We start from the raw sequence: 7,661 nt of genomic DNA, 5'->3' as shown, positions 1-7,661 counted from the left end.
GGGACGTTGCAAGATGCAAGAGATGCTTTAAGTCAGGACTGTTCCTACTTTAGAAGGCAGGGGCTGGCGCTCGGCTCAGTGTATAGAACCTGCTCAGCACTCGAAAGGTCCTGGGTTCAATCCTGGGCCTTTGAAAGAGAAGAAAAAACAAAACAAGACAAAGGGACGTTAGTGATTTAACCTGAACCCCGCCCCCAGTAGTGAGCCCAGAAGTGCAGTCCACCTTTGCAGCTGACTGGAGGGTTACTCATGACTCCCTGTTCCCCTCCGCATCTCCCTCGTAGGGTCAGATTCCCACCCCAAAGGCCGGGCCTTCTGTGGCTCCGGCTCTGCAGACCTCTCTGCAGGCTCCTCTCGCTCCTGGACTCCTGGACACAGTGCTGGGGGTGGTGCTCCTGGGCCTGGCTTCCTCCTGGCCCCAGACAGCCAGGGGCAGCCTGGGTTTCTGACTGTGCCTCCTGGTAAAATGTTCAGTTCTAGAACCGCAGACGCAATCAATCCACAGCTGCCTGCCCAGGAAGCTCAGGCACGGCATCCTCTCCACCTCTAGTTTTGTTTTCTTTCTTTCTTTTGGTACCAGGGATTGAACTTGTGACCTTGCACTTGTGAGGCAGGTGGCAGCACCACTGAGCTAAATCCCCAGCCCTGTTTTCTTTTTGAAAATATAGCAAGCTTTGGCTGTGCAGCCCAGGCTGGTCTTGAACTCAAGGTGCTGCTTCTGCCTCAGTCTCCCCATCCACCTCTAGTGCTGAGAACCTCCAGAAGAAGCAGCCCAGGGCAGGGCGGTTCCAGCACATCCTCCTGGTGTCCTGGCCTGGTACAGCCAGGCTCCAGCTCGCCCCAAGCTCTGTGACTCTGGGCAAGGACCTTGGCAGCAGCTGCCAGGGTTTAGAGCAGGCCACAGCGAGGGCTCCGGTGCCAGCATCTGGGCTGCGCTCCGTCCACTCCGGCCTCAGTTTCCCCTGGGTTCCAGTGGGGATAATAGCACTGCTCCTGCCCCAGGTGGTGTGGGTGAAGTCATGACTGACGTCGCCTGTTCCCGCAAAGAGCTGATCAGACCCTCAGCGCTGTCACCAGAAGCAAGAGGTGGAGACGGTGCTCCCCTCGTCCACACCTCCTTCAGTCTGCCCCCTGCTACAAGCCACAGGATGGGTGACGCCCCAGACAGCTGGGACTTGTGCCCATTCGCAAGCGGAGCATGAGTCACAGCGAGCCCCCCCAGCTGTCTCCACAGCTGCACAGCTGTGCCCTGCCCCAGGCTCAGGCCCGGCAGCTGCAGGCCACAAACACAATTGCAGAATTCCAGAGGGGGACGCAGCAGGGCCAGGGTGAGTGTCCACATCTTCCCTGCCTGCCCGCCAGAAGCACAGCCCCAGGACCTGGCTGGGGTGGGGACTCAGCTGCAGTACTGGGGGTGTGTGGCCACTGTGGCTTGGGTGCAGGTGTGGGATAACAGCTGAAACGGAGGACTTCAGCTTATCCCAGAGGCACAGCCAGACGGCCCCAAGGTTAGGCAGTGACCGTGACTTCCTGGCACTGGTCCCTGAGATTGGCATGCGACCCTGCCCACCCCTGAGTGAGGGGCTCCTGGCTCCAGCTGAGTCCTGGCCGGCACCTCATGGGGTGGGCGAGAGGCAACTGCCCAGGTGTGCCCAACTGCCCAGTCCTCTGCCACCAGCAGCCTTCCCTGCAGTGCCCAGAAGACAGGAGACTTTGCCTCTCATCAGAGAGTCTGGAAATGTCCCTGGCGTGGAGAACAGTAGCCTCCTTGGGCACTGGGGAGTGACAGAGTATACAGAGGTCTTGGGGGAAGCCTGTGTGCTTCCGGCTGTGGTGGTTTGTGAGTCCCATGCAGACGCCACCAGCCGGCAATCTGTCCTTCCCAGGGCGCCACCTGCCGCTGCCCTCTGTCACTATCCACTCTCTCCCCGCCAGCGCCGCCCCACCCGCGCGTGTGCCAAGCTGCCCGTTCACCCACCACCATCCACTTCCCTTCCCTCCCTGCCATCCTCCCAGCTCGCCCCACATCAGGTCCTGTCGATGCTTTCTCCTAGACGTATATGTGACACCGCCCACCTCTGCCCACTGCCACCTGTGCCCCCCACGTCCGGGGTGCCCACAGCGGCCCTCACTTTCACCTGTTTTGCCTGACAGGCAGTGACCCTTTATAAGGGGACACCAGGTCAGCACAGCTGTGAGGCCGCTGTGGTTCCCCTTGCTCTGGGGATGGACTCAAGTCTCCTGGGTTTGGCATCTACTCAGTGCGGCAGCACGCTGGGTCCTCTGCATCCTTTGCAGTCCATATCTGCCCCGGGAGTGGCCACTGTCTGTTTGTTTATGCTGTAGGGGGGCTGTGTCTGTCCCTCACTTCCTGTGGACGCAGCCATAAAGTGCACCATCTGTACTGAGTTTTGCTCACACTACCGCATTTACCAGTAGCTCATTCTTTTTTGTTGCTGTGCAGTTATTTCATGTGAGAAATTCACCAAAACTTGCTGTTCTGCTGTTGAGCAGTGTCGGGGCCTATTCTAGTTCGAGGCTCTTAGAACAAGCTGTGCTGTGATCTGAAGTTCATCTGCTGGACACTAACCCCCAGGGGATGGCTTTAAGGGGCATAGTGCTGGGAGGTGGCTGGGAGGCAGGGTGGGGTTGGGGCCTTCTCAAAGGGTGTACGGGCCGAGCATGAGGCGCACACTTGTAACCCCAGCACTAGGGAGGCTGAGGCAGGAGGATCACAAGTTCAAGCCCAGCCTGGGCAAGTTAGTGACTTAGCAGGACACTGTCTCAACATAAAAAGGGCTGGGCTGTAGGTCAGTGGGAAGGCCCTGGGATCCCCCAAAACACCCCCCCACACCCACACACCCCAAAACAACCTTGATCACACACAGCCAGCCCTGCCATCCTGGCCAGCTCTGTGACCCTGGTTGTTGCTTTGCCACCCGCTGGGGACGGACGGTCCAGAGGATGCTTCCTCCCAGAAGCAGGGCGCATGCTGCTCTGTCCTCTGGGCTCCGCTTCCTGCTCCAGCCGCTGATGTCCAGGCCAGGGCTCTATGCAGGACTGTGCTCCCAGCTGAGCCACTCCTGCACAGGGCCTCTGGGCCTCACCCCGCCAGGCTGGTCCCTCAGCTGACACCACGGCATCTAGCCCTCCTGGGGCACAGCCAGAAAAGGCCACCTTCGCAGAGAACTTGAACTCGGGACAGAGGCCCCAGTGGACCCCAACGGGCCGTACTTCCCAGAGCGCCAAAGCCCATGAAAGAGCGGGATGTGCCAGGGTGGGGCTGAGCAGGTCCCTAAGACGACCACTGGGGCTGCGCACGGCTGTCCCGAGAGTCCGCAGTGGGTTTGGGACCTCGGAGTCCCGAGGCCCCGCCCGGCTCCCACATAAACAGCGCTGCCCATTCCATCACACCCTGCACCCTCCCTGCCTGCACGGCGTCCTCTCTCCACGCCTGTGCACCCAGCACAGGCCAGGCCGGGAGGCAGCAGGGAGCAGGACAGCAGAGCTGCCAAGGCGGCCACCGCTTTCTGTGTGCTTCCCTGGCTCTCTGCTGGATCCAGGGTGTGGAAGGCCACAGGCACACAGGGCCAGCTAGTTAGTTTTGGGGTCTCTAAAATTGGGGCAGCATGCGTGGAACTCGTGATCTGAACCATTTCTGGTGTTCAGCTCAAGAGCATTCAGTGTCCCTGGTGCGAAGCACTCACTGCTGCTCCTCTGCAGAGCTCTGTCCTCTCCCCCAGGAGCTGGTCCCCACGAGACAAGCCCCCGTCCCCAGGCCCTGCTCCTAGTAGCCACCTTCCACTCTCTGTTCCGGACACTTTACACCAGCGAAGTTACAGGTGTCCGGCACCTCTCACCTAGCACGCACGACATCTCCAAGGTCCGTCTGTGTTGAGTCTTGTGTCTGAATCTCTTCCTTTTCACCACTGAGTAATATTCCCATGCGTTACATGCTGTGTTCTCACCCATGCCTGAAAACACATGCCAGGCCCCTGTGGATGTTCGGAATGAAGGTGCCATGCAGGTAAGGGAGGTTTGATTTGCCCTTTTTCCCTCAGCCTGGCCAGTGTTGCCTGGCTCTTCATGGGCTTGCTGGCCATTGGTCAGGAGCATCTGTCTTGGTTTCTTCCGGTCAAGGCAAAGGTTGCACACTAGTCCAGGTGTGCGGCTTAGTTAGCTTAGACGTGCACCCAGTGGGTTTTCACCATCCAGACCAAGACCGAGAACACCCCAGCATCCTAGAAGGGCCCTGCTGGGTCCTCCCAGTAAGATCCCCAAGGAAACCCAGGCTCTGACTTCTGCCGTGTGAGAAATGTTGTCTGTTGTGGAACCATGCCCAAGTAGAACCATAAGCTGTACTTGATTTGGGGTTGCTGTTTTCATGTACTGTTTTCTGTTGGGGTTTTTTGGTACTGGGAATGGAACTCAGGACCTTCCACTTGTACGGCAGGTGCGGTGCCACTGTGCTAAATCCCCAGCCCAGGTCATTCACTGTTTGTCTGTGAGATTCACTCTTAGCTTTGCATGTACCCGGGCTTTGCCTTCTTCACTGCTGTGTGGTATTCCTCGGTGTGGGTAAAAGTACCACAGTGTGTTTCATTATATGAGATTGCTAGTCTTTCACCTGTTTGTCTACAAAAAGGCTTTTCATAAAGTCCGACCTCATATTTGTTCATGTTTTGTCGTTCATTTTTATAGTCGGTGGATGCTGAGTCCTCCAGACACTGTGTACTTTGTGAACATGTGTGTGGGGAGCCTCCCAGCAGGGTGATGGGGCTGGGGCCCGGGGCACCACTTGGCCTCTTCCCTATCCGCCTTCACCGCCCAGCCAGCTTCCTCGAGGCGCCTGGCTTCCATACACACAAGGTCTTCAAACGTCTGCAGGCCCCGCTGTGGTTAGAGGCACCACGCACCCCGAGGGTTTTCTGCGCAGCATCTGGCCCTGCATCTCTCAGTCGACACAGGAAAGCACAGCTGGCAGCACAAGGGGCAGACCCGGGTGAGGCTGCTGACCCCGAGAGCTCAGGACGAGGGTGGCAAGGGGACTACGGGCCGGCCGAGGCGGAACCTTCCATGAGGCCCCATGGAGGGCCACATCCCTGCCCCATGCACCTAGCAGCCGTGGCACCTTCTCCATGTTTCTGCGGATCTCCCAGGATGCACTGGCCTCGGGTTCCTCTCAGGCTGCTGCTGCTCCAGCCCCTGGCCTGGACTGGCTGGCAGGGACACTGACGCTGGCCTGAGAGCCAAGGAGCAGAGCCCAGCCTGCTGCTGATGACCACCGCCCTGGGCAAGGCCCTGCCAGGCTCCGCTTTCCATCCAGAGGATCTGAGGCCCTTTGTGGGGGGTGACACCAGGCGGGGAGGTGGTGCTGCCTCATCCCCATTCCTCCCCACCAGGCGTTACTGGGGCCACTGACTTTTCCCACCCCAGTCTGGGGGCAGAGAAGGGGCTCAGAGCCCGGCACTGGGAGGCCTCCAGCCCAGCCCTGGAGCCCCAGGCCAGAGGCCACACAGATGGTCTCACAGGCACCGCACCTCTGTCCCTGCCTGACTGCCTCACCAGGGCCATGCTGTGAAGGCAGTCATGCAGATGGAATGTGCGCGGGCCTCTGCTGCCACAGCGGGGTGTGTGAGTATGTGTGTGAGTATGTGTGTGTGTGAGCGCGTGAGCGTGTACGCATGTGTGTGAGCACGAGCGTGTGACTGTGAGTGTGAGCACGAGTGTGAGCGTGTGTCAGCGTGAGCCCGTGTGAGCCTGGGAGCATGTGTGTGAGTGTCAGCACGAGCATTTGTGTGTGAGCATGTGTGAATGCGGGTGTGTGTGGGCATGTGAGTGTGTGTCCTGTGTGTGTCAACAGTGGATCTGTGTGCTTCTGTCACACAGGATGCTCTGGGCTGAGCCCCAGGCCCGAGGGAAGATGGCCCTCGCCTCGGGCCCTTCTCACCGTCACCCAGTTTGGCCGCTCAGCTCAGTGTCTGAGACCCTCGCCGCCCCTGAGCCTGCTGCCGTGGCCTTGGGGTTCCCCAGCCAAGCCACCTGTCCCTGAGGCACCAGCTCCTCCACCCCGAGACTCCCACGACTGTCTCATCAATGGCTTCCCTTTACTTCTCCCCCACCTCTCTGAGGCTGTCCTGCGGCTGTACGCACGAGGGAAAGCTGCATAGTAGTGGATTTCTTCTCAGCCTGGTGGAGGGCGCGAGGCAGTATTTGTCATCCGTCGAGTTGGTGTGGCCACACTCAGGGCTGCTGTCACCTGATTCCCGCGGCCAGGCCCCGGGTCCTCTGTGCGGTGACGCTGCTTCCGTTCAGAGCGTCACACCCCGTGGCTCACACCGTGTTCTGGGCCAGGCACAGGCGAGACCCTGCCCCCGTCCCTCTGTCCCTTCCAGCTCAGGCCCCTGGGCAGCCTTACCCACCCTTCCTGTCCTGGGATCCCCTCTCCTTCACCCCAGACTCAGCCCTGCCGCTCACCTGGAAGGTGTCCCCTCCAGGAGCGCTGGCTGCCTGCCCGCCCAGTGCTTTTCTCCTCAAGGAGCACCGGGGGCCAGGACAGACTCAGAGCTGCCACTAGGGAGGGCAGGAGGGGCCTGGCCCAGGGCAGAGCAGGGTCAGCAGCTGTGCCCAGGCCGCCACTGACTTCAAGGCCTTTTCAGCTCAGGGGTGGAAGCCTTGCGAGCATGTGAGGCCCTGGGTTCCAACACCAGTACCCAAAGCTCAGAATAAATAAAACACCCCAGCTGGGCACAGTGGTGTGAGCCTGTATTCCCAGCTTCCTGGGAAGCTGAGGCAGGAAGATCTCTTCTGGTCAGTAGTTTGAGATTAGCTTGGGCAACGTAGTAGAATCCCATCTCAAAAATAAACACATAAAATGTGACAAGATAACCTTTATTATTGCCAGAGTCATATGGCAGAAAGCGGGAAGAGCAGGAGGAGCCAATATAAGAAAAAAAAAACCGACTCCTCCGGTTCCAGCTGGCAGGGACAACATCGTGAGACCTCACTGGCTCCATCCCCATCCTGTGCAGACTAGGGTCCCGCTTTCCCCTGTGGAGCCTTCAGTATGGGCTGCTCTGCGACTGCCCCAGGCTGTGCCTTGCCGAGAGACGGCCCCCTGGACCTGGGCCTGTCCCTGCTCCTCCTGTTTTAAAACTCCACCAGGGAGGTAGCTCAGCTGGGCAAACACGAGGTCCTGAGTTTGATTCCCAGTACCATAAATAAATAAAATCGCCCCTTGTCTCAGGCCGTTAGGCGTGCAGGGTGGGTGGCACCTCCTACCCCCCCACCTTTCTGAGAAGACCTGGGGTGGTGGCGCACACCTGTGACTTCAGCACTCAGGAGGCTGAGGCAGGAGGATCATGGAGAGTTTGAGACCAGCCTGGGGAACCTAGTGAGTTCAAGTCCAGCCTGGACTGCATAACTCGAAACAACGAACAAACGAAGGACAGGGACAACTTCTTGCAGGACTGGAGCAGGGAACATCCCAGCCGGGGGTCCCCTTGGAGACAACAGGACCAGGACTAGGGTCCCCTTCTGTCCCCCTTTAGGGGCCCCTGTGTAGCACCCATCTAGGCCCATGGTGCAGAAGTTCCAGCTCCAGTTCAGGGAAACTGAGGCTAAGAGCAAAGTGACAGAGTGGACCTGTCCCTGTCCCTGCT

Source organism: Fukomys damarensis, unplaced genomic scaffold (genome assembly GCF_012274545.1).
Source record: "Fukomys damarensis isolate Sample0158 unplaced genomic scaffold, DMR_v1.0_HiC HiC_scaffold_27, whole genome shotgun sequence".
Taxonomy (NCBI): Eukaryota; Metazoa; Chordata; class Mammalia; order Rodentia; family Bathyergidae; genus Fukomys; species Fukomys damarensis.
This window is presented reverse-complemented; position numbering follows the sequence as displayed.